Raw genomic sequence first — 27,689 nt, 5'->3', positions numbered from 1 at the left:
GGTTGGACCTTTGAAACAGGTCAATCTTAAGCCTTCACGGAAGAGTAGTGAAGCAAACCATCTGTAAGCCTTCACGGAAGATTAGTGAAGCAAACTCGTTTTATGAAGATTGTTCGAGTTCTATACTCTCTAAAGGAATAGAGAGCGGACTCGTTTTATGAAGATTGTTCGAGTTCTATACTCTCTGAAGGAATAGAGAGCGGACTCGTTTTATGAAGATTCTTCGAGTTCTATACTCTCTCAAGAAATAGAGAGCGGACCCGTTTTATGAAGATTGTTCGAGTTCTATACTCCCTGAATGAATAGGGAGTGGACCCGTTTGTTGAAGATTGTTCGAGTTCTATACTCCCTAAATAAATAGGGAGCAGACCCGTTTATTGAAGATTGTTCGAGTTCTATACTCTCTGAAGGAATAGAGAGCGTACCCGTTTTATGAAGATTGTTCGAGTTCTATACTCCCTGGATGAATAGGGAGCGGACCCGTTTATTGAAGATTATTCGAGTCTTATACTCCCTGAATGAATAGGGAGCAGACGCATTTTCTGAAGATTGTTCAAGTCTTATACTCCTTGAAAGAATAGGGAGCGGACCCGCCATTTGAAGATTTTTCAAGTTTCATTTATCCCGAAGTAACAGTAGAGATCTTTAATCTTTTAAAGTTCTCAGGACTGGACAAACTCGATCATCTTTTGATCTTTGCTCTATTCTTGTTATATGACAATGAGCAAAGAGGGGCAGTTGTAGATGCTCGTTTTTGTCCTAGGTCCAATACAAGATTGAAAGTGGATTGCAGGACTAAAATAAGTATAACAGTTTATAATACCCAGTGAATAACCAAGTCAGATTTTTTTTTGGAGCCACGTAAGAAGAAATGAGGCAAACGATTATGGAAAAAGAGAGTAAAAACTGAAGAAAACAGTTTGTAAGTGGGGGGCACGACTTGAAGAGCAGTTTTTGGGAATAGTTAAAGAGAAAGGGGGTCAGTTTTTTTTATGGGCAAGGAACCACTGAAAATAGAGAACACTATCGTCACAAATTACAGAGAGGGAAACACCATCACGGTGGCACAGAGCACAAAACGAAAGAGGAGCCAAAGACAAAAAAAAACCAACGAAAAAACAAAAAGAGACTAGGAACAGAAAACTTTATTATCTTTTGCAATTTCACAGTGTAAAAAGGATACGAAAAGGAACAGTGGTGTAATTTCACAATTCAAAAATAGAGAAGGCAATAGAGGTACATGTTTTTCGAGGAATTCTCTCTCAGTTCTTTATTTCCCAGTTAGCATTTTTTCATTTTTTTTGTATGCGATTGTTATTTAAAACTACGATTAGGGAGGGATTGGGACTTACTTAGACTGCTTTAACATAAATGGGGTCTTGTTGATTCCATTTGCTCTTTGTGTGGTTCCATTGTCAAGGAAAAAAGGCAAGATTTAGTTTAACAAAACTAAAATAAATAGAAAGGGAAGGGAGGTCTTACGGGTCATTGAGACCATTGTTTAAGCGTTGAGAGGAAGATGAGATAACCACCGAGGCCCGGTGGTTGGTTGTCGGCTTCATAGGGCTTGATCTAGAAGCTTTGGCCAAGAGATGGAGAGGGTTGCTGAGAGTAGTGTTGTGTGTGTCCAAGAGAGGTGGAGAACCGTATTTTTGAAGGTGAAGCCCTTCTTCGGAGGATGAATAGGTATGTACTTTTGGATGAGAGCCAAAACAAGCTTGATTATGTCTTGGCTTTGACTATTGAGAATTTCCTTGAGCGCCGCTTGCAAACACTAGTGTTCAAGTCTGGGATGGCCAAGTCGATTCACCATGCTCGTGTGTTGATTAGGGAAAGGCATATTAGGATCGTCTTTAGGTTAGATTTTATTTTAGAATTAGTTAAAACGCCGTCGTTTCAGCTGATGCTTTCCTAGTTTCTATTTCTGACCCGGTATTCTGCGCGCATTCCATTTAGGTCCCCAAAATCAGGCATTTTCGAGCTTTATTATTATTTTAATATTGTCTCTTAGTTTTAATTGAATTTATTTTAGTCCTTGAATCGTTGTTTTCATAATTCTGATTTTGTCTCCATATTTTACCCGAATTTAATTTCATCCTCACTGGTAATGTGTTTAGTTTATGCTTGTTTATGCTTTTGACTTGTACTTTTACGCATGTTATATTTTAGTCCTAAAGTAAAATATTAATTTTTTTTAAAATTTAGGTATCATTTTGCATGCTTAGTTTAATTGTATTTTATTCTAGTCCTTCATGGTAATTTTGAATATGAAATCGAGTTACAAATAGTATGTTTTATTGTATATATTGTTTTATTCTAATGTATGCCAATGTCGTTGTATGCATGTATATATCATATCACCATACTTTATTTTAAACCTAGGTGTTCATTTGAATATAGGATATTATTTAATTAGTTTTTACATGACATTATTTTACATAATATGCATGATAGCCTCACTTGCATAACTCGACATATTCATAATTGGATTAAGGGTAATATATTTTTAATTTAAAATTGTTTTAAGTGGGCTGTCATAACTGATTTGAGGTCCGCTTTTAATGATTTTAAAATAAAAGTGTATCCCGAAAGTGAAACAAAAAAATTGATTCGTAATCGAAAATTTGGGAACGAGAGAAAAAGAAATGTTCGTTTATTTAAATATATCGAGAAAAGGTTGTTATATCTTTAAGATCTGGTCTCGATATTTGTAAATAATCGAACATTCTTTATCTTTCTAAAATGACTTGATAATTTTAATTTAATTATTTTGAGTGCTTTTGAATGTTTTTAAATTTACATCTTTGTTTTATGGGATCAAAAATCAAACTAAATTAGAATTTGTAAAGTTCATTACAAAGACATTAATTAATCGACTAGGTACCGTTTTAGGGTGTTGTGGGGGTGCTAATCCTTCCCCACACGTAACTGACTTCCGAACTCGGATTTTGGTAACGCAGACCTTAATTTGTTGTTTTAATTAAAATTATTTTTTATTTAAAATAACAAACATTTTTGGGTGCCCAATCACACCCTAATCAAGGATTGGTGGCGACTCTTCAAACCGTTTTTTTTATCCTAAAAGAAATCTAAAATTTTTCGAAACGAGAGGTTTTTTAAATCGCATTTATTTTTAAATTAAAAATCAATTGAAAGAGATAAATTAAAAATTAATGTGGTTTTTAAAATCTCACCTTCTTACCTTTTGAGGGAAAAATCGTTTCGACACTATTAAAAAATATTTTTAAATTGTGAATACTTTTTATGAATAGTCTAGAGTTATTATAACATAATATATGTCTAGAATTTCCTTGGTTAATTGATAATTGAAAATTGATACGCACACAGATATAGTTATTCGGACTCGAGACTCGAGGCACCCTTCTCTCCCTCATGCTCTTGCGCCTTCCTTGGTCGTTTGTTGCTGCTGCTCCAGGATCCACATTGTTTTGCTTAGGTGTTGCCTGCTGAGGTGTAGCACTCCCTTCCTTTTGATAGCTCGACCTTGCACTCAACATATTAAATATGCTAAAACTCGATCTTCCTTGATAATTTTCATTAGTGTAGATATTAAATTGATTCATTTAATAATAAGTACATTAATTTGAATCGATTTTTATAATAGAATAATCAAACTATCTATTTAATGATAAAAGGATTAATTTGAACATGTCCTTGTAATAAAGGGACCTATCGGGTACTTTCACCTTCATGCCACAATTATAGTGCAATCAATCATGTTATGAAATTATACTCAAATTCCCAATGATTCCTCAAAACGCTGTAAAATTCAACGCAATTTTTGTATACCTGATCTTTAACGGTTTCAATCTTCTTTGTCTTTGTATGATTCACGAATGGTTCAAAGAGAAAGCAAAGTTGTTGAAGGCTTCCTTTTCTGTTTCCTGTTCATATTGTTGAAGGCTTTATGAAAGCATTTCCGGAGTTTGAAAGTCATGGAAGGATCAAAAAAGTCTTTTGTCAAAATATAAAGATAAACTCGAGAGTAGATATGGCCTTTGTCATTGCTCTGCTTCACATTAATTATCTGTTAAAAGTGTTAGTAGACACTCGATATATTTAATAACTCAAATTATTATTAATACGAACAAAATATAATACAACGACATAACTTCGATACTAACTTGGGCTAATTTACAAATATCATAAACAAAGCTTTGCTAAACTTTCTCAAACTCTCGAATTTACCAACTCTCCCTCTTATTTTTTCTCTCACTCATTCGTATCATTCGCCCAAATACTAAACTACAAACATATATATAAAAGGGTATATTAACCGCCTAAGTATTCATTCTTAATTAATTATTTTGTAAGCTGCTGCCTTTACGTGTTGATATTGTCACGGACCGCAACCTTGAAGCCGAGTCCAACACCATCCAGCCCGCATTGGCACGCACCAAGGCACTCCGAAGTCCAAACGCATCAAGCCACGAACCAAGATCGCCACAAAACATGCCAAGCCCGTGGCATAATGGGATAAGGCCGAACACCACCTGATTCGGGCCCTCCCCAAGCTAAATTCGGCCCCCTCTAAGAAAAGGGACTAAGCCACAATCCTTGCTCAAGAAGGACACATCATTTAGAGTTTTAACTTAAATAGGGAAGTACTTTTAGTTAGAGTAGAAGTAGACTTAGCCATCAAGCTTGTAGGGGATTCTCGCTATAAAAAGGGGCCTCCCCACCCCATTGTACTCATTCATTCTTTTTCTATTTGGAAATAAGATTAACCCGGCTTCCAAGCCAAATACTCTCGTCCCCTCTTATTTCCGTCCATATTCTTTTTCTTACGTTTACAACAACTTAAGCAACCAAGCTTAAGCTTGAAGGCTGCCTTAGCGCCCAACAACCGAGCAAAGCGACTAAGGGCCGCACGGACCAGCTAGCCTACACTCTAGCCCCGTGTCAATATGCTGCCATTACCGAGTGCTTCCCAGTGGCGGATCCACGTTCATATTAATGTATGTGTGTCCACCTTAAACCTCTATGATATGCATCCTAAAATTTTTATTATATTATTAATATAGGTGTATCTATCCTAAAACAATTTTTTAAATCCGCCGTTGATACCACCTTATCAAGTTTGTGATCTTAGCTTTTTGACACCAAAACATTACTTGCCGTAGTAAAACTTAGATTTTACACCTTATCCTTTGCCATCTTAATTTGCTTCTGCCACGTTAATTATGTTGCCACCACTATTTTTAATTAATCACTTGTGGTGAACCCATCTCCATTTGCGTAGCCAAAGACATAAAAAGATAATTAACCGAAATCCCACTGTTTATTAAAAAACTAAAAGAATTAGGCATAAATATTCACAAGTTAAGTATATTCATTTAGGAATAATTATGATAACCATAAGAGCTTTATTTAGGAATGGTCAAGATGTACCAATATTAGATAAAAGATTTGAAAACCACATAAAAGCACTTACAGGTGGTATTCAATCTAATTTACACATGGGAGTTATTGGATTTAAAGTTAAACCAAACTATTTTATTTCCATAACTAGTCCATTAATTGAAGAATGTTTATGTTTAAGAATTCAAACCAATAATTTTGTTATTAAAGATTTAGCAGAATATCTAACAATCAGTTGTACTACTATAAATGAATATACTAATGTATGTGAATTGTTTATATGTTGAAAATCGATGATCGAGTAGTTCGTGATTATAATCGAAATCGAAATGAATCGGATACGAGGGTTATAAAGTGATCGTAGGATAAGCTGGTGAGGCACCAGGTGAGTGCAATTTACATATTTTATATTCGATATGAGGATAGCTTGCGATGAGCCAACCTCGAAGGTTTTCGATTGAAAACAATTTGAATTATTTTATAAAATATCTTTATACTGATTTACTAAATGATTTTTATATGATTTTGGTTTGAATAACTCAAATTATTTTATTCGGTATTTTATTTCATATCATGTGAATATTTTTACGTATGAACTGTCCAAATTTGGTTTTATATAAATGATTTTATATTCGATTATATGAATGAATGGTTTTTACACAAATTAGTAATTAGACATTGTACATTGTTTTTCTGATACTAGTTATAGGGGATAAGGGTGCAGAAACGATTTTACACAAGTATTTTACAAGGATGGTGATACAAAAGAAAGAGAACGAAAGATTACAAAGAAAAACCTAAGAGAACTAAGCTGGGCATGAGAGTAGTAGTGGAAAAGGTGATGCTAAAGGTGATACAAAAGGTGATAATCCAGGTTCTCCCTTGCCTCTCCTTTTATAGATTCCATTACCAAGCTACTTCCAATTTATTTTGAAGTCTGCCTTGGTAGTATTCCACGTGTTGGTGCTTTTATTTTTGTCTTCTTATGGTGACTTCCACGTCTTGTACTTTTCTCCTTGAGGTGGCTTCCACATCTAGTACTTTTATTTATTATTGTCTTCATTCTCTTTAAGACTTTGACAATTTTTATCCTTCTAGCATGTTGTCTAAATTCATGGTCTCGATTTCGTCCAAATGTAAAGATTGCGGTGACAATGGTAGTGAGTTTCAATTGTCTCATGAATTGTTTATTCCTTCGATTATATTGTTTGGGTAGTCCTCAATTTCCATGTCAATTATTTTTTGTAATAACTTTATGGCTTCAATGTCTGTTGTGTTGCCCTTATAGTTTTGATGTACAAATATTCTTCGGTCATCGGTCCAACATTGTTTGGTATTATCATTCAATATATTTATTGCTTCTGCTTTTAGATCGTGTCCTGCTTGGATTTGATAGTAGATTATATTATTATAACACTTTTCAATAGATGACTGTAAGTTGTTTTTGTATTCATTTACTACACAAAGTTTTGGTCCTCCATGTACCTTAGTGAAAGTTCAAATTTGATATCGCTGATAGAATTTTTCTTTTTCAGCTATCTAAATTAAACTATTTATATTAAGATGAAAATAATAATAATGATAATCTTGAGGAATATATGTATATAACTTAGATTTTATAAAGGTTAAAAAATCTTTCAAATGATGAAAAGAAAAGTTTTGTACAATTATTTTTCTAACAAAACCCCATTCAATACTTTTTATATCAAACGATTCATGATCCAATCTAAATTTAATTACTGAAATTTTTTCTCCAATAATATTTGTATAGACATAAGCTTGTAGGAAATATTCTGAAAAAAACATTTTTGAATAGAGCTTGTTGGTTGCAAATTGCTCTATCTATTTTAAAAAATATTTCTCTTGATAATATTATTCTAGCTTTATTATATACATATTATCTATATAATTTTACTAAAATAGGATTTTCTTGTTCTTTATCAAGAAAATATTGACATGTTTCAAGAAGATTGTTTATCTCATCATCTTTCAAAAACTCTATTTCTAATTCTTCCCAATCTCTATAGATTATGGTGTTTAGTAATAATTCTTCAACCTTATTTTCTTTAGTTGTTTCTTTAACTAAAGTTTCAGAAAGTATAGAAAGAGCTCTTCTAAAATTTGTTCTTTCATTAGTGATATGGTTTTTTCATATCTCATTAATCAAATTATATATTTTTGTTTCTAAAATAGGATTATAAGATTCTTTTATTTCTTCTTTTTTTGGTTTCTGACTGTTGTTGTTTCAACAATGATTCAACATTTTTTATAACTTCAACATAACTTTCTTGATATACTGAATTTGGATATTGTGACCACTGCAATTGGCATACTGAAGGTGTCATCGAAAATTGTTATACAACTCATTTCGGATAGAAAACATAATATCCTTGCTTAGGATAATACATTATCAGATGTTGTACTGGTACAAATCCTTTGTTAGGGTTTTGTTGTCTCGAAATCTCTTCGTTAGGTTTTTTTCCGAACGGTTGTCCCTTCTCTTACAGTTTCTGGAGGCTTTTTTACTCCATCCATAAGACTTGCTAAGAAAATCAACAATAACATTGTTAGTACCCTTAATATATAAAATTTTAAAATTAAATGTACATAATTCATTATATTATCTAATTCTTCTTGGTATTGTCTCCAATTTTTTATTGGTGATAAATTGTTTAATTGCTTGGTTATCAGTTTTTATTAGAAATTTCTCAGGTGTTAAATAGATAAGAAATTTGTGTATACCATTTTTAATGGCTAACAATTCTTTTTCAAAAATTACATAATTATTTCATTTGGTTTAAATTTGTCTGATGCATATTCATATATTAATTCTTGATTATCCATTCCCTAATGTTTTTTTTGAAGCATATGTTTCTAATATTAATTTATGACATTGTATAGGTAGATAAACTTTTGGAACATATGTTATTTAAGATTTCAATTTTCTAACTATTTATAAATCTTGTTTAGTCCAGGAAAAGGTACATCATTTTTTAATTTATTGTATAACATATCTATTTTTCAGATAATTTTAGAAAAAAAATTATTCCAAAATTAACTATTCCTAAAAATTATTGAAGTTGTTTTTTTATCTTCAATATTCTTAGGAAATTATTTTATTTTGATTATAGTATGATCTTGTAGTTTAAGACCATATGAAGATAATTTTAATCCTAAAAATTCTATTTCTGTTTTTTTTTTTCTAATTCTAAATTTAGGACTAAGTATAATTCCATGTTTTATGAATTATTGTGAAATAATATTTAAACATTTTCTATGTAATTCTAGTGTTTCTGAAAATACTAAAATAACATCTATTTAAACTACACAAAACTTTTTATACTTATTAAAAATTGAATCAATCCATATTTAAAATACTTATAATGCATTACATAATCCAAAATGAATTATCTTCCATTGATATTGTACACTGGGTGCACTAAAGGTTGCCAATAGTTTTAACTCGTCAGTTAACATTATTTGCCAAAATCCTGACTTACAATCAAATTTACTAAAAATATTCAACTTCTTTAGCTTGATTAATAAACACATCTTTTCTTAGAATAAAATGGCAATGAAATATAATATTTTGATTTAATCTTTTATAATTAATGATCATTTTAGCTTTTCCTCTTTTAATCTCAGCATGGTTTCTTACCATAAATGTTGGATTAGTGTGAGGACTATTAGTTTCTTCTATTAATAATTTTTATAATAATTCTTTTATTTGAATATCAAATCCATATATATATATATATATATATTGTTTAGTACATATCATTGGTTTTACTAGAATAATTTTATTGGGATTTTTCAATTTTATACTAAAATATCTATAACTATTTTTTTCATAATTTTAGTGGTTCTTTATTAAAAGTGTTTTCTAATATTTTAAACATCCAATGATTTATTTCTAGATGCTTAATATTTTCTTTTCTTGATGGAATAAAATTCTTCTCACATATAAATTTATGATTTTCTATTAATGGTATTTTTACATAAGTTTTTTCTGCAAATAAAACATCTTTAGGCGTTTAAATTTGATTAATTAATCACCTTTTTTGCTCCATACCTATTGTTGATTATTCCCATCTACGAAAAAAATTATAAAACATCTATTTGGAAAGTTCCAACAAAATAATTTAAAAATATTTCCTGTAGCCAATTATTGTTGTTTATAATAATTGTCATAGATAGGGATGGCAAACGGGTACAGTTTCGTGGATTCCGCACCGTATCCGCTCCAATTGGAGCGGGGATGGGTATAATTTTAGTAGGTAGTGGGCGGGTGTGGATTTATAAAGTGGTACCCGTCGTGGGTGGTGGGCGGGTAATGGGTTTGAGACATTACCCATCCCGCATCTTCTCGCCCCGCATCTGCCCGCCCCACATCCGCCCACCCAGCTAAATATCTATTAAATTTTGGACCATTATGAATTTAGGTGTAATTTTAGAGACTAATTTATAAATTTTAATATTGTATAATATATAACATATAATTTATCCAAATATTAAGGATATTTAGTCTTTAATCTGGTCTTTAATTAGGGAAATATTTGACTCTTTGATTAAACCCATAATCCCACTAACCACGTCACTTTCCATGTTCTTTAGCCCATGCTGCCCATCCAAACACAAATTAGCCGTACTATAAGCATTAACATCAAAAGCATCAGTTTCTATATTCTTTAGCCCCTCAAAACCCATATTAGGCGCACTATGAGCATTAACATCGAAAGCAACACAACAATCCAGCTCTGCGACTACATGCTCCCTACAATCTGTCTCCATAACATTCGTAGAGCTACTCCTCTAACAAATTGAAGCACGCGCTGCTACCCCATCACGAACTGTCTGGGAACCAACTCCAACATCCCATTAGTTTGCTGTCAGGCGGGTCTAGATGGGTATGTCGTTAGTGGGTAGTAGGTGTGGGGATGGCTTTAAAAATGTACCCGCGTGGGCGGGTGTGGATTTGAAAATTTGTACCCATCATGGGTGGTGGGCGGGTGGTGGATTGAAAAATATTAGGTGGGTATGGGGATGGGGGAGGGGGTATCCGCACCCGACCCACCCGTTTGCCATCCCTAGTCATAGACTGTATCCAATCATCTATGTCTTTTTATAGTCTGATATACGAATATTAGTTAAGTCTAGATATACTCCTCTTTGAGCAACATTTCTTTAATTAAGATTTTCTACACTAGAAGGAATTGGTTGTGAAGTTTTTCCTGTTTGTTCAGTTTTGACTTCATTAGTGTAAATATTTTTTACTTTCTCTCCTATTAACCTAATAATATTTTAGTCTCTATTGTTGTCTCGATTAAAAGATCTTAAATAATCGTCTTCAAAAGGATCATGATATAATTTTCTTTTTTCCTTTAGGATATGAATCTGTTTGATCTGTTTTCATAGGATTTGGAATATTATTATTTTCTTCTGTTGAAGAATTGTTCTCTTCATCAAATGTATTTGTTTCGGTTGTTTCTGAAACATTTATAGCTTCTATATCTTCTGAATTATTTTCAGAACGGTACTATTGACTGTAGTATCATAATTTAACATATAATGATAGTTAAACAAAGTAAATAATTCTTTAGGTTCTTTATAAAAAATTTCTATTAATTTTAAGTATTCTAAATATTCTACTTTTTCATTCTTATCCTTAGTGGAAAAATTTAATTTTCAATGTTTCATTAATTCTTTATAAGATTGAAAATTTTAGATGAACATGCAGATAATTATTTTTTCATATGATAATAATAATTGGTGTTTCCATTTCCATAATATAAAAGACTTAAATCTATATCATCTTCTTGTTTAAAAAGATATCACAACTTTATCGAATTTATTATTAATATCAGATAATAATTTTTTAGATTCACAATTTAGATCTATTTCAGTTATCTCTCCAAGATTACTAGTTTTTTGTTCTATTTTATTAACTTTATTATACATCTTATTAAAATATATAGAGGTCATATCTATTAAATTATTAAAATCTTTACTAATATAAGTAATATTATTTTCGTTCTTAGAGTCCATATGCATAGTATGATTGTAATTTTTATCTTTAAACAAACAATTTATTTCTTCATTGATTTTATCTTTGGTACCTAAAATCTTTTGTTATCTGTGAACATCACAACCTTTACAACAAAGCCTAAATGTCACTTCACCGGATTGGGGCAAAAGTAAAGCAGTATTACATATATATAGTTTTAAGATAAAATATTGAAATGAACAGAGTGCAAGATAAAGATAGAACTTACAATAATACTTGTATATTATTACTCCAAAGATCGAAAATTTTGGGGATGATACTAGTTACAAGGGATAAGGGTGCAGAAACAATTTTACACAAATATTTTACAATGATGTTGATACAAAAGAAAGAGAATGAAAGATTACAAAGAAAAACCTAAGATCACTAAGTTAGAGAGGAGAGTGATAGTGGAAAAGATGATACAAAAAGTGATTTTAAAGATGATCCCTTGCCTCTCCTTTTATAGACTCTATTATCAAGCTACATTATTTTTCGATGTTGCAATTCGTGTTGAAATGCAAACTTTGGGAATGTCTATGGTACGTCAGTCTTAATATATGGTTAAGGAAATACGTTATGAGAAATATTAATATTTTTTTAACATTTTTGGTAAAATGCTACCTAAAACATTATTTTTTACCGGAAAATGTTAATATTGGACACTACTTAAAATATTTAATATTTTCGGTAAAACGTTAACTAAAACATTACTTTTCTATAGAAAAAATATTAATATTAGGCGTTACCTAAAATATTATTTTTACTGAAAATTAGATTGCAAAATTAATATTTTTAATAAAAATAATAATTTAAATAATACTTTATCGAAAATATAATATTTCTGATAAAATATTTTTTAATTGTATATTAAAACTATCGTGAGATAATTAGCCGTAAAATTTGGGTAGTTCTGCGGTGCGACGCCTAAAAAATGGCTAATATACGGCGTGACCGGTTAAACAAGTGACCGGTTAAAATTTAGACCGGTTATGTTATATTATTTAACCGAAAATATTATCAAGTACAATAACATATTAGGTAACGCTTATATAATGTAATAGATAGCGCTTATATAATAAAATAGGTATTTAACGGGAAATATTATCAAGTACAATAACATATTAGGTAGCGCTTATATAATGTAATAGGTAGCGCTTATATTGACCTATTTTATAAGTAAATCAGTATATTTATACCGGTAACATTGCAAATTTACCTATTACATTATAATTATCGGTTTCGATATTTCATAAAGTGTCAAAACTTTTTATAAAAGTATCGACACTTTATGCTTGCACCTCGTTGGACATTAATATTTCATTCTGGACAAAAATATCGACACAAACTAAAAAAGTGTCGATACATGATTTAGACCTATTCTCTCATAAAACCGGTATAATTATACCGGTTTCATTGACCATTTACCTATTACATTATACTTATGAGTTTCGATGTTTTAGGGATCGATATTTTTTTAATAAATGTATCGACACTTTTTAAGGGTACACCTTTTTTGGCATTCATTCTAGACCGTAAGTATCAACACTTTATGCTTGCACCTCGTTGGTTTTAATATTTCATTCTGGACAAAAATATCGACACAAATTAAAAAAGTGTCAATACATGATTTAGACATATTCTCTCATAAAATCGGTATAATTATACCGGTTTCATTGAACATTATACTTATGGGTTTCGATGTTTTAGGGATCGATACTTTTTTAATAAATGTATCGACACTTTAAGGGTACACCTTTTTTGGCATTCATTCTAGACCGTAAGTATCGACACAACTTTAACAAGTGTCGATACTATATGCTGACCTATTTTAGCATAAAACCGGTATATTTATATCGGTTACATTGTAAATTTACCTAATACATTATAATTATTGGTTTCGATGTTTTCGGGATCGATACTTTTAATAAGTGTCGATACTTTATGTTGACCTAATATATTATGCATGCACCTCGTTTGGCTCGATACTTGTTACATTGTTAATTTACCTATTACATTATAATTATTGGTTTTGATGTTTTTTGGGTCGATACTTGTAGTTATTGTACATACCTAAATATGTACTGCGAATTTAATGTTGTACCCACCCTTTAACTACCACTACCAATACCACATCCTATTGAAAGCAGCACAACTGAAACATGTTCAAAATGAACCTTTGCTTACATCTCCATCAACTCCTGGACCACTGAACTTGCACAACAAAATTTTTGCCATGGATAATACTGATGTAGACAATGTTAAGCCAACCGAGGAATGCCATGAAGTACATAATGTTGATGAAACTGACAGATTGGTTGGTCAACTCTTCTGTTCACGTGATCAAGCTTGGTACTTTTACAAGGGATTCGCACGAGAACATGGGTTTAGTGCACGTAAGGGAACAACACGGCTTGACGTGAAAGGGAATGTGAAGACACAAAAATTTTGTTGTTCCAAAGAAGGGTTTCGAGTATCAAAAGTCAATATTGTTGATCGTCAACGTGCTCATACATCAGTCACAAGAACAGGATGTAAGGCTAGAGTCGTAGTTACAGCAACAAATACAAACGATCAGTGGGTTATAAGTAAGTCTGATCATAAACATAATCATGCATTGTGCACACCTGCTATGACACCATTTATGTGTTCTAATAGAGCTGTAAGTAAGGCTGATATCGATGAGGCAACAACATTGAAAGAGGTCGGTGTTGGCACGTCACAAGTAATAAACTATTTAACGCAGCAGGCAGGGGGCTATCATAATGTTGGATTTACACATAAAGACCTCTACAATGCACTTCAAAGAGGTAAAGCAAAGGAAATCGTCGATGGGGATGTGAATGCGCTTATTGCCTACTTTGATTATAAGAAACATGATGATCCTGGGTTTCTTATGACATACTCGGTAGACGAATCAGGGGCATTGTATAATCTTATTTGGTCGGATTCTACATCGAGATCGGATTACACATGCTTCGATGATGTAATTGCGTTCGACACAACGTACAAAGATAATTTGTATGGTCGACCAATTATGCCTATTGTTGGTGTCAATCATCACCATAACACAATTGTGTTTGCCACTGCCATAATCGCTGACGAGACGTCTCAATCTTTCGAGTGGGTGCTACAGAATTTTTTAGAAGCCATGATGAATAAATCACCTATTTCAGTTGTCACCGATGGGGATAGGGCAATGCAGAGGGCTATCAAATCTGTTATCCCTTATGCTAAGCACATATTATGTTATTGGCATCTTTCTCGCAATGCACAAGCTAATATTGGTGACCCAAAGTTTACAGCAACATTCTCAAAATGCATGGCTTCCTGGTGGACAACCAAGGAATTTGATATTCAATGGCGTTCAGTTGTTTCAGAATTCAACGTCCAAAAGCATCCATGGGTGATTGAGAAGGGAAATACACGACACTTATGGGCACAAGCATATCTAACCGGTCATTTCTTTGCCAATATTCGCTCAACACAAAGGTGCGAGTCTATGAATGCTTCACTAGCTATTGCACTAAAACACAAGAAGACATATTTAGATGTTGTTCGTGCAATTGAAGATGGAATTAGTAGAATGCGTATGAACGAGTTGAAAGCGGATTACTTAAGTTCCCATACGAAGCCCTTCCAGATCACAAAACTGGTCGACCTTGAAAGCCATGCCGCTGCGATTTTTACCCGTGAATCTTTTCGTGTGTTCCAAGATGAACTTATACGGGAGACATTGTACTGGATTGAGGCAGAGATTAAGTCCTTATCAGATGAATGTCAACATTATATTTTGTCAAAGTACGCAGAAAAAAATAGGAAATTTGAAATTAGTTTTGATTCTCGTACGAAAACTCTAATTTGCTCCTGTAAAAAATTTAAGACCGTTGGACTTCCGTGTCGCCATCAACTTCACATTTTGAAGCACTTGGACTACACATATTTGCCCGGGACTTTGATTCAAAGTAGGTAGACTAATGATGCGAAGGCTTCTACACCCAGTTATGTTGATTTGAATGTGTCTCCAGAAGTGATGCAAATGGCAATGTTCGTTGCTCTACGTTCAACGTCAAGTAGGTTATGCTACATTGCATCAAAGACAGACGAGTCTTTCAAAACCGCAAGAGATGAGATGAAAAAACTAATAGAAGAATTAGAAAACTCGTTTGGTTTGAATGATTCAGTCAACCAGAGGATTGTAGTAAACAACGTTCGTGACCCTCAACGAAAACAACGCAAGCGAAAAGAAGTGCCGAAGAACAAGGTCGAGAAGAAAATTAGGCGATGTGGGTACTGCAACGGTGAGGGACATAACAAACTAACATGTCCTCAAGTCAAGCTCAGATTGAGTACAAGCACACAGCCTACATCAATTGATTTTTTCGAAGACGAAATGGAATGACAACGATCTCCATATATCGTAAGTATCAACATAACTCTTATTGTGTATAAGAAACATGTACATATAAATATTTTGAATGAAGGAAGAAAAATCGCGTTACTTAAAATTAGCGACACAATATTAAAAAGTGTCGATATAGGTTGTAGACCTATTCGCTCATAAAACCGGTATATTTATACCGGTTATATTACAAAATTATCTATTACATTATAATTCTGGGTTCCGATGTGTAAATGTCGACACTTTTTGACAAGGTATCGACACATTTTTCTTCCATTCTGGACATAAAGTACCGACACAATATTAAAAAGTGTCGACATAGGTTGTAGACCTATTCGCTAATAAAACCGGTATACTTATACCGGTTATATTACAAAATTATCTAGTACATTATAATTCTGGACATAAAGTACCGACACAAAATTAAAAAGTGTCGATATAGGTTGTAGACCTATTCACTCATAAAATCGGTATATTTATACCGGTTATATTACAAAATTATCTATTACATTATAATTCTGGGTTCCGATGTGTAAATGTCGACACTTTTTGACAATGTATCGACACATTTTTCTTCCATTCTGGACATAAAGTACCGACACAATATTAAAAAGTGTCGATATAGGTTGTAGACCTATTCGCTCATAAAACCGGTATATTTATACCGGTTATATTACAAAATTATCTATTACATTATAATTCTGGGTTCCGATGTGTAAATGTCGATACTTTTTGACAAGGTATCGACACATTTTTCTTCCATTCTGGACATAAAGTACCGACACAATATTAAAAAGTGTCGATATAGGTTGTAGACCTATTCGCTCATAAAACCGGTATATTATACCGGTTATATTACAAAATTATCTATTACATTATAATTATGGGTTCCGATGTGTAAATGTCGACACTTTTTGACAAGGTATCGACACATTTTTCTTCCATTCTGGACATAAAGTACCGACACAATATTAAAATGTGTCGATATAGGTTGTAGACCTATTCGCTCATAAAACCGATATATTTATACCGATTATATTACAAAATTATCTATTACATTATAATTATGGGTTCCGATATTTTTTCAATCGACACTTTTGAAAAGGTATCGACACATTTTTCTTCCATTCTGGACATAAAGTACCGACACAATATTAAAAAGTGTGAAAACTTTGTTGTGGATATCATGGAAAACAATGATATAGTAATGTGTTTCGATACATTTGCAAGCAGATGTAAAATACATTAATAACTAGTATTGATATTTTAACAATCCTCAAATGTATATGTATACAGAGAAGCAAATATGAAATAATTAATGAAAGTATACACACAATATAATCACACCAAAATATACATACACAAGAATGTTCAAATAATGTACCGACAAACGAAATTAATCCGATGAAAAAGGGTTATTTCTAACGAAGTCCGGAACATTAGAGGCCTTCAACAAATTTTCCAAATACTCTCGTATGTTTCCGCATTTTTCTGAGGACATACATAAATAATTTCAATTATCAAACTAATGAGGTGCAATTTTACTAACATATTTTTCGATTGCTGTAATAATAAAAAACTAGGGTTTCGACAACATACTTTTCGATTCGACTGCATCAACAAACAAACAAACATCGCTTTAGAAATGCCTTCTGAAATGCAGCAACAATTACGCTTCGATTTCAAAAACTCGTCCGTTCTATCGATTTTCAGAGGATATTTAGATATGGCCTTTATATTTTCATCGGATATGTTATTTATATTTAATCGATACAAATACAAAAGTGTCGATACTTTTATGTCAGGTGTCGATACTTTCGAATGGATAATTACATATTTCTTTGAAAGTGTCGATAATTTATTACACGTATTTACGAAAGTATCGACACTTTCAATATATCCGGTATCGTTTTACCGGTTTTATCATTTTGATACCGGTTTTATCATATTTTTACCTGTTATATCGTTGTGGATCAATATATTTTTTTAAAGTATCGACACATTATAGGCGCTAAAACTGCTTCTCTTTTAAATTCACAAAGTGTCGATCCTTATATAAAGTATCAACACTTTCAATATATCCGGTAACGTTTTACCGGTTTTATCATTTTGATACCGGTTTTATCATATTTTTACCTGGTATATCGTTTTGGATCGATACATTTTTTAAAAGTATCGACACTTTATAGGATTTAAAACTGCTTCTATTTTAAATTCACGAAGTGTCGATCCTTATATTAAAGTACCGACACTTTAAATGTATCCGGTAGCGCTTTACCGGTTTTATCATTTCAATACCGGTTTTGTCATAGTTTTACCTCTTATATCGTTTTGGATCGACATATTTTTAATTTGGATCGATACGAACCGACAAGTTAAGTTTGCCGGTTGCACAATTTTTTAATATTTCTTAATGACTTAGACTTACTACATTATTATTAGTCAACATTTCCGGTAGTGCTAAACCGAATTTGTTAAATATCTTTTAATGTATCTAGTAACACCGTATATTAACAGTATATTAACCCGCCTTTCCTGAGACAATCCCGTAAAATTCACCTGTTCGCCGCCTTGAATCTTTGATAATTGTCACGTGTTGCCACATGTTTCTCTCTGCACAATTCTTTTTTGTTGACACCGCCTTGATAATTGTCACATGTTGCCACGTGTTTCTTGTAGCTTCTGCACAATTCTTTATTGTTGACATTAAGTTTGATTCTAACACTATCTGGGTTTTGGGCGGTGGTTTGTTGAACACGAAATGAATTACTCCATATAAAACGTGGAGGGCGAAAGGCTAGGCCTTGGGAATTTTCATTTTGCGCTCTCAAACCTCATCCGGACTGGACGACATACAAAATGGGGAGGAGTAAGTTGCTTCCTTTCTCCTGTGCTTGCTTTCTATTAGATTTATTCTTTTGATATCTTCGCTGCTATATGATTATTCTTATGATAATTGATGTTCTCTGATATCCTTGGAATTATTTTTAGGGTAAAGTATAGTAATGGTCACTGAACATTTCTGAAACTTGCATTTAGGTCTCCAACATTTAAAACTTGCAATACAGTCCCCCAACATTTATTATGTTTGCAATATGGTCCCCCAACTTAAACCACAGTTAAAAAATTAGGATAAATTATATAAACGGTTATTGAACTTTTCAGTCACTTGAATTTTGGTCCCCCAACTTTTAAAACTTGCAAAACAGTCATCAATTTCATTCTAAACCCCAATTTCCAAAGTAATTCAATTTTATTCTAAACCTTAAATTCTAAAATACTTCAATTAAATTCTAAAATACTTCAATTTAAGGTAATATAGGCTTGAAGAAAGAGTTCAAGGCACAGACACAACGAATAAAAATATATTTATATAAATGTATATTTATATTTAGATGTATAAATAAAAAATATATTCATATTAATGTATGAATTTATATTTTTTAAATATTTTATTTTTAATAAGAAATTAAAATTATTAATTATATTAGAAATACTCAACTTAAGATTATATATAATCATGAATTATAAATATGAAAAATATAATTATTAAATTTAGTTTAAAAATATATAAATCTTAAATTTATTCTTTTAAAATATTGTATCAACTAATATTTAAAAAATATATTAAATCTATCAAACAATTTATCAAATATAATATTTTTTATTGTAAAAATATAATATTTTCCCATCATTTATTGCTTTCAAATTTTTTGCCGAAGTTCAAATCTCATTATTTCCATTTTACATTATATTCTTTTTTTTCTGGCATTGGTCATACTATTAGTATATGTATTATTGTATATCTCTTAACACAAACGATGATGTTAGCTTAGTGGCTCCACCCTATATCTTTCATTTGCGTGACTCAGGTTTGAGTTTGCCCAAGACCCAAATTTTACTTCTTTGTAACTTAATTTTCTTCTAATTAGGAGGTGACATGTGTCACCAATAACACATATCATGATCATGTGTTAACACATGTCAGATCCTGATTAAATGATTAATTTATTAAATATTATTTAATTTAGGACCAAATTGATAGCATATATAAATAATTAGGTGGTAACACGTGTCACCAATGACACGTGTCATGATCATGTGCTAACACATGTCAGATCCTAATTAAATGATTAATTTATTAAATTTTATTTAATTTAGGACCAAATTGATTATATAAATAATAAAGACTGAATGTATAATAATGTCAATTCCTTTTAACTGCCACATCATCATTTTTATCAATTGGTAACGACTAGTGGCTTAGTTGAAACAGTTAAATAATTATGTGGTATGATTGATAAATTTAAAAGATCGATGACAAAAGTAAAAAGGGCTAGATAGTTAAGTTGTCAACCGAGTAGTTTACACTTTTATTTATACGTCAAAATAACATTTTATAAATTTAAAATTCGAATTATTTTCAACCTCTTTTATATCCTAACTACTTTTTTTAATTAAAAAATTTCTTCAACAGATAAGAATTATACTATTATATTTATATAAAAAATACGTATCACATGAAATAAGATGAAATTAAATAATAATAACTTTGACATAATTGAATTTAATTTAAGTATTTTGGAATTTAGGGTTTAGAATAAAATTGAATTACTTTGGAAATTGGGGTTTAGAATGAAATTGATGATTGTTTTGCAAGTTTTAAAAGTTGGGGGACCTAAATTCAAGTGACTGAAAAGTTCAATGACCATTTATATAATTTATCCTAATTTTCTAACTGTGGTTTAAGTTGGGGGACCATATTGCAAACGGAATAAATGTTGGGGGACTGTATTGCAAGTTTTAAATGTTGGGGGACCTAAATGCAAGCTTCTGAAATGTTCAGTGACCATTACTATACTTTACCCTTATTTTTATGTTAATATGGATTTTTTTTATTGTTCTTAAGGTTTGAGATTTACTATTTTATTTGTTAAAATTTGCTTATTATTATTATGAACTTGGTAATAATATCTGATGATAAACAATTTTTTTATAGAAATTACTACCTGTGTCAATGATTAAGCTAGATTTTTTGAATAAAGAGAAGAAGATTTGATTTTTAACTTTTGTTTTTAAGAAGATGGACAATCTTAGATTTTGCTGAAGTGCAAGGATTAGCGGCATACTTGAATCTAAACTTGTTGATTTTGTAAAAGTGTGTTGGTTACTTGGTTTGCTAAAAACCTTCTCTGTAGGACCTTGGAGGTGTTACCGACAAATCAAGAACAAGCCATACCCGAAATCTCGATACTGCCGTGGTGTTCCGGACCCTAAGATCAGAATTTATGATGTTGGAATGAAGAAAAAAGGTGTTGATGAGCTTCCTTGCTGTGTCCATCTGGTCAGTTGGGAGAAGGAGAATGTCTCGAGTGAGGCACTGGAGGCTGCTCGAATCGCCTGCAACAAATACATGGCCAAATCCGCAGGGAAAGACGCTTTTCATTTGAGGGTTAGGGTCCATCCCTACCATGTTCTTTGGATCAACAAGATGCTTTCATGTGCCGGTGCTGATAGGCTTCAGACTGGAATGAGGGGTGCTTTTGGGAAACCTCATGGAACATGTGCAAGAGTTAACATTGGTCAGGTCCTGCTTTCTGTTCGTTGTAAGGACAGCAACAGCCATCATGCTCAGGAGGCCCTACGTCGAGCAAAATTCAAGTTTCCCGGCCAGCAAAGATTATCGTTAGCAGGAAGTGGTATGGAATTTTGGTTCTTAGAGATTCAACTCTGAAACTCCTTAGTCTGTACTAGACAACAGATACCGTTAATCTCTGCTTGTGAAAGCATAGGGTAGAAAACACACTTTAGGCTCAAGAGTTAGAACCCTCTTATTGCTTCAGGCGTAGTTCTAGCTTGACGAAAGTAAAGATCAATGTGTGCGCATGTGTGTTTTCTGTACGTGTTTATATACATTACATAAATGAACATATCCATGGATTATAATCAGTCATTTTTTCATTCCCATTTTCAGGGGTTTTGCCAAGTACAACCGTGCTGATTATCTGAAGTGGAGGTCTGAGAACAGGATTGTGCCAGATGGTGTCAATGCAAAGGTAAGAATTAAGAAAACCGATTCTCTTTCGAACACAGTGCTTCCATCCGGGGTTAGTATTCGATCGAGTTGAGTTGAGTCAAAAATTTTTATTGACGTCATTTGAATTTTTTAGTATTTTTTTAGCGTTAAAGAGAGTCTGATAGAAAGATTTGGTCTTTTGATGTCGAGTTTTGCTCGCCCCTACTTGCACCAATGATGGATTAATTTCCCTTGATGGTTTTTGACTTGCTAAAGTGGAACTTGAATCTGCAGCTTCTTGGATGCCATGGGCCTTTGGCTAATCGTCAACCTGGAAGAGCTTTTCTACCTGCATCAGCTTAGGTCTACAAAAATCATGAAATGAATACCCAAAGCTCTAGTGAAGTGCATTTTAGTTTATCATTACAGTTCCCAGTTGAGCAGATGGCTTAGAATATTTTGTCTGGCTTTGTTTCTTTGAGGGATGTGTATAGCTTAGGTGTACTTTCAGCCGGGCATGTAGTTATCCCTTTTGGTGTATTTAGGTCCTTTAAACGTTTATGTATCCTAGGTTTTTGGTCTTGGTTATATAGTTTTATAGCCTCGATTGGATGTTTATAGTCCTCGATAGAATCTTTGCAACCCTGAAGAGTTTATGTTTTTTTTTTTGTATTTCAACGAATATGTTTGTTGAGATAAATTTTTTTTGTATTTCAACGAATATGGAAGTATTTTAACGAGACCTCCCTTACAAAAAAATTATTTTTAGGTCAATCTTGCTCAACGAGCTCAAAATATTTAATAAAGGGGTCATTTTTACACGTCCAATTTTGCGTAAAATATAGTAATAAACAACTTAATTTTCATCGCATTGTTAAAAATTATCACGGGTTTAATATCTAAATTTAAACACTAAACTATTGTTTTTGTTCAATTTTAATATTTAATTTTAAAAAAATTAATATTTAATTTAGATTTAAATTTGATACATCATCGTTAAAACATAAGAGAATAAAATTAAGTGTTTTTTTAATCTTGTCAACGATAAAATGTATGATATTATTTTATGATGATATATTAATATTATTGTTATTTTTTAATGGCGGGATATTAAAATAAAATATAAACTAAATGTTATTAGTGGAAAAATTTGATTCGATTTAAAAATGGTATTTTTGACAAAATTTAATTTGATAGAATTTGACTCAAATAGATTTAAGTTTTAATTTTATAAATTTGACTCGAATAAAAAAAATTAAGTTCAAGTTATAAAATATATTAATTAATGGATTGATTTTTAAGTTCGAGTCTATTGTATGATATATGTATATAACATATGAAAAAATATAAAATATATATATGATATGAAAATATATATATATATATATTATGTATTATGTATGATCACAAAAAATCATTAAATTATAATAAAATAATATTATAAATATTATAAATATTTATAATTAAATTAAGCAAAAATTCAAAAAAATTACTCGATTTGAATTTTTAAATTCGACTCGATTTGAAGAAAATACAAATCAAATTTGAGTTATAAAATATAATTTATTAATTTAAATAATTAAATTTTCCATATTATTAAAAAAATGTTGTATAAAATTTTAGCTGAATTTTCCAAATATAAGATCTTGGAGGATATTCCATCAACCTTAACATGTCTTTAGTTAATCAATTTTCCATCTCCATATTATTAAATCAACCATTCAGCCTGCGTTCAATCGGTCCGTCCGATCTGATTTTCCAAGAATGCAATTTCGTTCTCTTTTGATAATCCAATAGGTGAAGTAAGCTTCCTTTATTTTGATTGTCGAGTGTTTGTGCGTCCTTGGAACCTAAAATCTCTGAACTTGAAAATGTGGAAGCTTTCTTCTTCTTCTTCAAGAATTGTGTCTGCTTTCCTCAAACTTCATTTCAACCGTCTTCAAGTCAACCCGTTCCACCAAATCCCTTCAAATTCAGCTGAATCAGCTCTTTCCCATTTTCCTTTTCGTTCCCGAACTAACCCTTTCTCAAACCTTTACATTCCAAAACCCAACTCATTTCCCTTTCCCCTCCTGGGTTTAGGTTATTTTCCTTTAAACCCTCTAATTCAGCCTCCAAATTCAATACCCATTTCGCCAAAAACCTTTTTTCATATCCCTACGGATGTCTTCACTTCCACTTTGTCCAAGTACCGGGAGGCAATCACTTTGCATTTTCGATGCCTTTTTCAAGAGGAATTACTTGTTTCTGTTTGGAGTTGGAGTTTTCCTTTGTGCTATGCTTTGGAGGATTATGTTCGGTATTGCCAACACTTTTGTTGGTCTCTCTGAAGGAATGGCAAAGTATGGCTTTCTCGCCCTTTCCACTGCAATTGTTTCTTTCGCTGTAAGTTGTTTTTTGCTCATTCACCAACTGCGAGCACTAGCTTTTGGGTTTTGGATTGATTAGAGGTTGAATCATTGACACCACAATGGATGTTTCTGCATACTGATTCACTTAATCAATGTTGCTAATTGCGAGTTGTCCTTGCATTTGTTTAGGCTGTAAATGAGACTAGACAGAGCTTGTGTTACTCGAATTTGTTTCGGTCAAAGCTCCACCAATACTTGAATTGAATGGACTCAGCTCAAATTCCATTCTTAATGAGCTGAGCTGAACGAGATATCCCTCTCGAAAAGCTAGCAGCTCAAAAAATAATATTTTAATTTTTAAAATTAAATTATTAATAATATTAACATTTATTTATTGTCGTTTTTTAAATACAACATAAGATTTTTATGTACTTAAGATTCAAATTTGAGCTAGAGTTAGAGCTTTAATTGAGCTAAGTCTGATCCTGTTTCGAATTCAAGTTTTTTTGAGAATTTTTTTTTTCGAATTCTAGTTAAGCTTGACAAATTTTAGCTCGTGAGCTTTCGAGTCAAGATGAGCTCAGATTTAAACTTTTGAGTCGAATCGAGCTTGACTCGGCTCATCTACAGCCCTACATTTGTCATTCGATACCTATGAACCTTTTATATACCAATTTTAATGTCGTGAGTTTGGACAAACTATTTACATAAGTTTACTCAAAGTAGTGTTTTACAAATTCTGATGATTTTCTCTGGTTTTGGAGTTTGTATGAATGTTCTTGGATAACAAATTATAATGAAACTTTAGCCGTTGAATTCACCTTATTTCATTGTCTGTAGTCTTATTGTATTCTTGGTATTACATTTCTTTGTCGACTAATGTGTTTCTACACTCCAATAAAAGTAAACATTGCTTCTTTGAAATGCCCTTATCTTGCTATTGGATTCATGAGTATGGTTATTTTGCTTCTTGCCTGAATGGATGAGTCTGGCATTTTTTTATAGGAAAATGATAGTATCTTAAGATCTTCTGTTTCATGGTCATTCATTATCATCAGGGCTTGTATCTTCGCTCAAGATTAACAATAAATCCCGACTGAGTTTATAGAATTGCCATGAGGATGCTTAACACATCTCCTCAGATTCTTGAGGTTATGGGTGCACCGCTCACAGGATCAGATTTAAGAGCTTATGTGATGTCTGGTGGTGGAATTACACTGAAGAACTTAAAACCAAAGTTTAGATGAAAACGGTGTTTTCTTATCTTCCCCATCCAAGGTTCCGAGAGAAAGGGTTTAGTAAGCGTTGAAGTCTAGAAGAACAAGGGCGAGGTTTGCTTCTAAATTGCTAACCTTCCTAATTTCTTGAGCTAACTACGCATGAACTCTCAGTGATGTGGTTTAAGAAGGAAAAAAAAAGAAGCAATCAAAAGAAGTATACAAGCTGAAAACATAGAAGAAGATAACTTATGATCTTAATTCTGGATTTAAACCTTAAAGAAAACTAATAATCCTAGCCACCTATTTATATGTCTAATAATAGTTAAACAACTAAAATAATAAAATAACATAATTGTAAACCTCCTAATTTACTTGCGCTGTGGAAAATACTTCCCTCGCCTTATTTTTACCTTAGAAATATGATAGTACTAATCAATTCATGGTTACATTTTTATCTAGCTCATTTAATTATAGTTGTAATTTGATTATTTCCTTAAACCTTCATATGATAGAGAGAGCATCTTGCTTGGTTATCCAACAGTGAGATGGATAGCAAAACTTCAAAATTCAAATTTTTAGCTAGTACCACATTTAAGTATGTGTTTGTGGGGAATCTTATCTTTCCCTAATAGAGAGAATATGCCTAGATTTGTTTGTAAATTATTAGGGGGAACCTTATATCTTTCTTCTGAGAATGATAGAGAGGGAACTCATGAGTGATGAATATGTCTCTCTCTGCCATTCTTCTGTATTTGAATATTTAATGTCTTAATATTTCTTGGAAGCATTTAAAATCTTTCTGCTGTAGTTCCATGGCTCCCTTTTGTTTTCTTGCGGTATGAACCTTTATGTCCCAATTTGTCCAAATACCTAAAAAAGAAAGAAAAAAAATGACAAACAAAACAGGTATAAAATGGAAGAATGCGAATTGCACATAGACCATTATAGAGATAATGATGATATATCCCTGTACTAAAATGATTAAAGAACCCTTTTCTACTTTGTCTATAGATAAGCCCTTGTACTTTTAATTTGTTACCCAGATAAGCACTTGGAGTCCGTTTTATTTTATATGATGAAGATTGGAAAGTAATCACTTTCCAAGGAATTTAATTGGTGGGAGAGTGACTCCCATGGTTGGTATTCTAAAACGTATCAACTTTCCTAGGAATTTTCCTCGTACCAAATGTTGTAATGTTTTGTTATCTTAGCAATCATATTCTCAAGAATTACATACCGGTAGAATCGTAACATGGGAAAGTACCAAACGCCACCTTAGTCTTCAATGTATAACCAAGTTACCCTAACCTTGAATTTATAGCTCAATAGACTTTCAACATTAATCAACTTTTTATTTGAAACAAGGGCCTTTTGGGGTTCAATTTCAAATCAAAAGGTAAAGGCATATTTGAATACAATAAAAGAATAGGGTTGTTTTAGAAAAGTGAAATAACTTGAAGGTTTTCTTTGTTTTTTTGGCCCATTCCTATATACTTGAGCATATATTAATTTTATTTGCAGTATGTTATGAAGCTATTACCGGTAGACATTCCAATGGCATCAGGACCTGATCAGCGGCTATTCTGATTGGTGATGAAGAAGAGTACAAGGTTGGTGGTGGATTGATCTCTGTGCTGAGAGATCCCGTAGTGAAGGCAATTGCTGCGACCAAGGGATTCGATGATCTTGACCAAATCGAGGAAGAGGAGGATGCCGAGCGAGAACTTCAAGAGGCTGAAAGAAAGCGTCGTGAAGAAGACAAAAAGCTTGAAAAAGGTGGCAATCAATGACGACTAGCTCGATTTTGTTATTCTCCCTTCTTTCTTTCGTTTACTAAAGTTTCTGAAAGTTTGCTCGAGGCATTAACAATGCCAGATGCACTTACTTTGATGAGAAGTACCCCTTCATTATACTGATTGTGGCCACTGTTTTCTCTGGACTGCCTTGTAGTCAAATGGCCCCGTTGAAATAAATAATGTCGGACACTTAACAGAACATGGTTTTACCAATTTTTTCTGTTCGTCTTGCCATGTTTCGAACATTATTTCTGTCTTTGGTGATGTTCTGTTGCCTTGTTTCCTGCTGTTTCTCTCTCCAGTTTGAGCACCCGTACCGTGAAAGATTAACAACATGAAATGATATGTGATCGAGATTAACAACATGAAATAAGGAGATGCTAAAGAGAAAAAAGTAGTAGATTATTCTTAAAAGCTTTAATTTCATGCATTAAACTCAATTAATCTAATGAAAACTAAAAAAGACATGTAAAACTTGG

At 32.2% G+C, this 27,689-nt stretch overlaps 1 long non-coding RNA gene and 2 pseudogenes across 1 annotated transcript; 2 read left to right on the top strand and 1 right to left on the bottom strand.

The window, feature by feature from the left end:
* Positions 1–690: 690 nt before the first annotated feature.
* On the bottom strand, positions 691–21,128 carry LOC120186185. Its single transcript, XR_005522188.1, has 4 exons — positions 20,999–21,128; positions 4,146–4,150; positions 2,461–2,468; positions 691–701 (listed from the first exon to the last, which is right to left on the bottom strand). It is a non-coding gene; the product is annotated as an uncharacterized LOC120186185 (long non-coding RNA).
* On the top strand, positions 18,598–22,280 carry LOC120186184 (annotated as a pseudogene).
* Positions 22,281–23,638: 1,358 nt separating this feature from the next.
* Positions 23,639–27,385, top strand: LOC120186187 (annotated as a pseudogene).
* Positions 27,386–27,689: the final 304 nt, after the last annotated feature.

Source organism: Hibiscus syriacus, unplaced genomic scaffold (assembly GCF_006381635.1).
Source record: "Hibiscus syriacus cultivar Baekdansim isolate YM2019G1 unplaced genomic scaffold, ASM638163v2 tig00113303_pilon, whole genome shotgun sequence".
In the NCBI taxonomy this organism is placed as follows: Eukaryota; Viridiplantae; Streptophyta; class Magnoliopsida; order Malvales; family Malvaceae; genus Hibiscus; species Hibiscus syriacus.
This window is presented reverse-complemented; position numbering and strand designations above follow the sequence as displayed.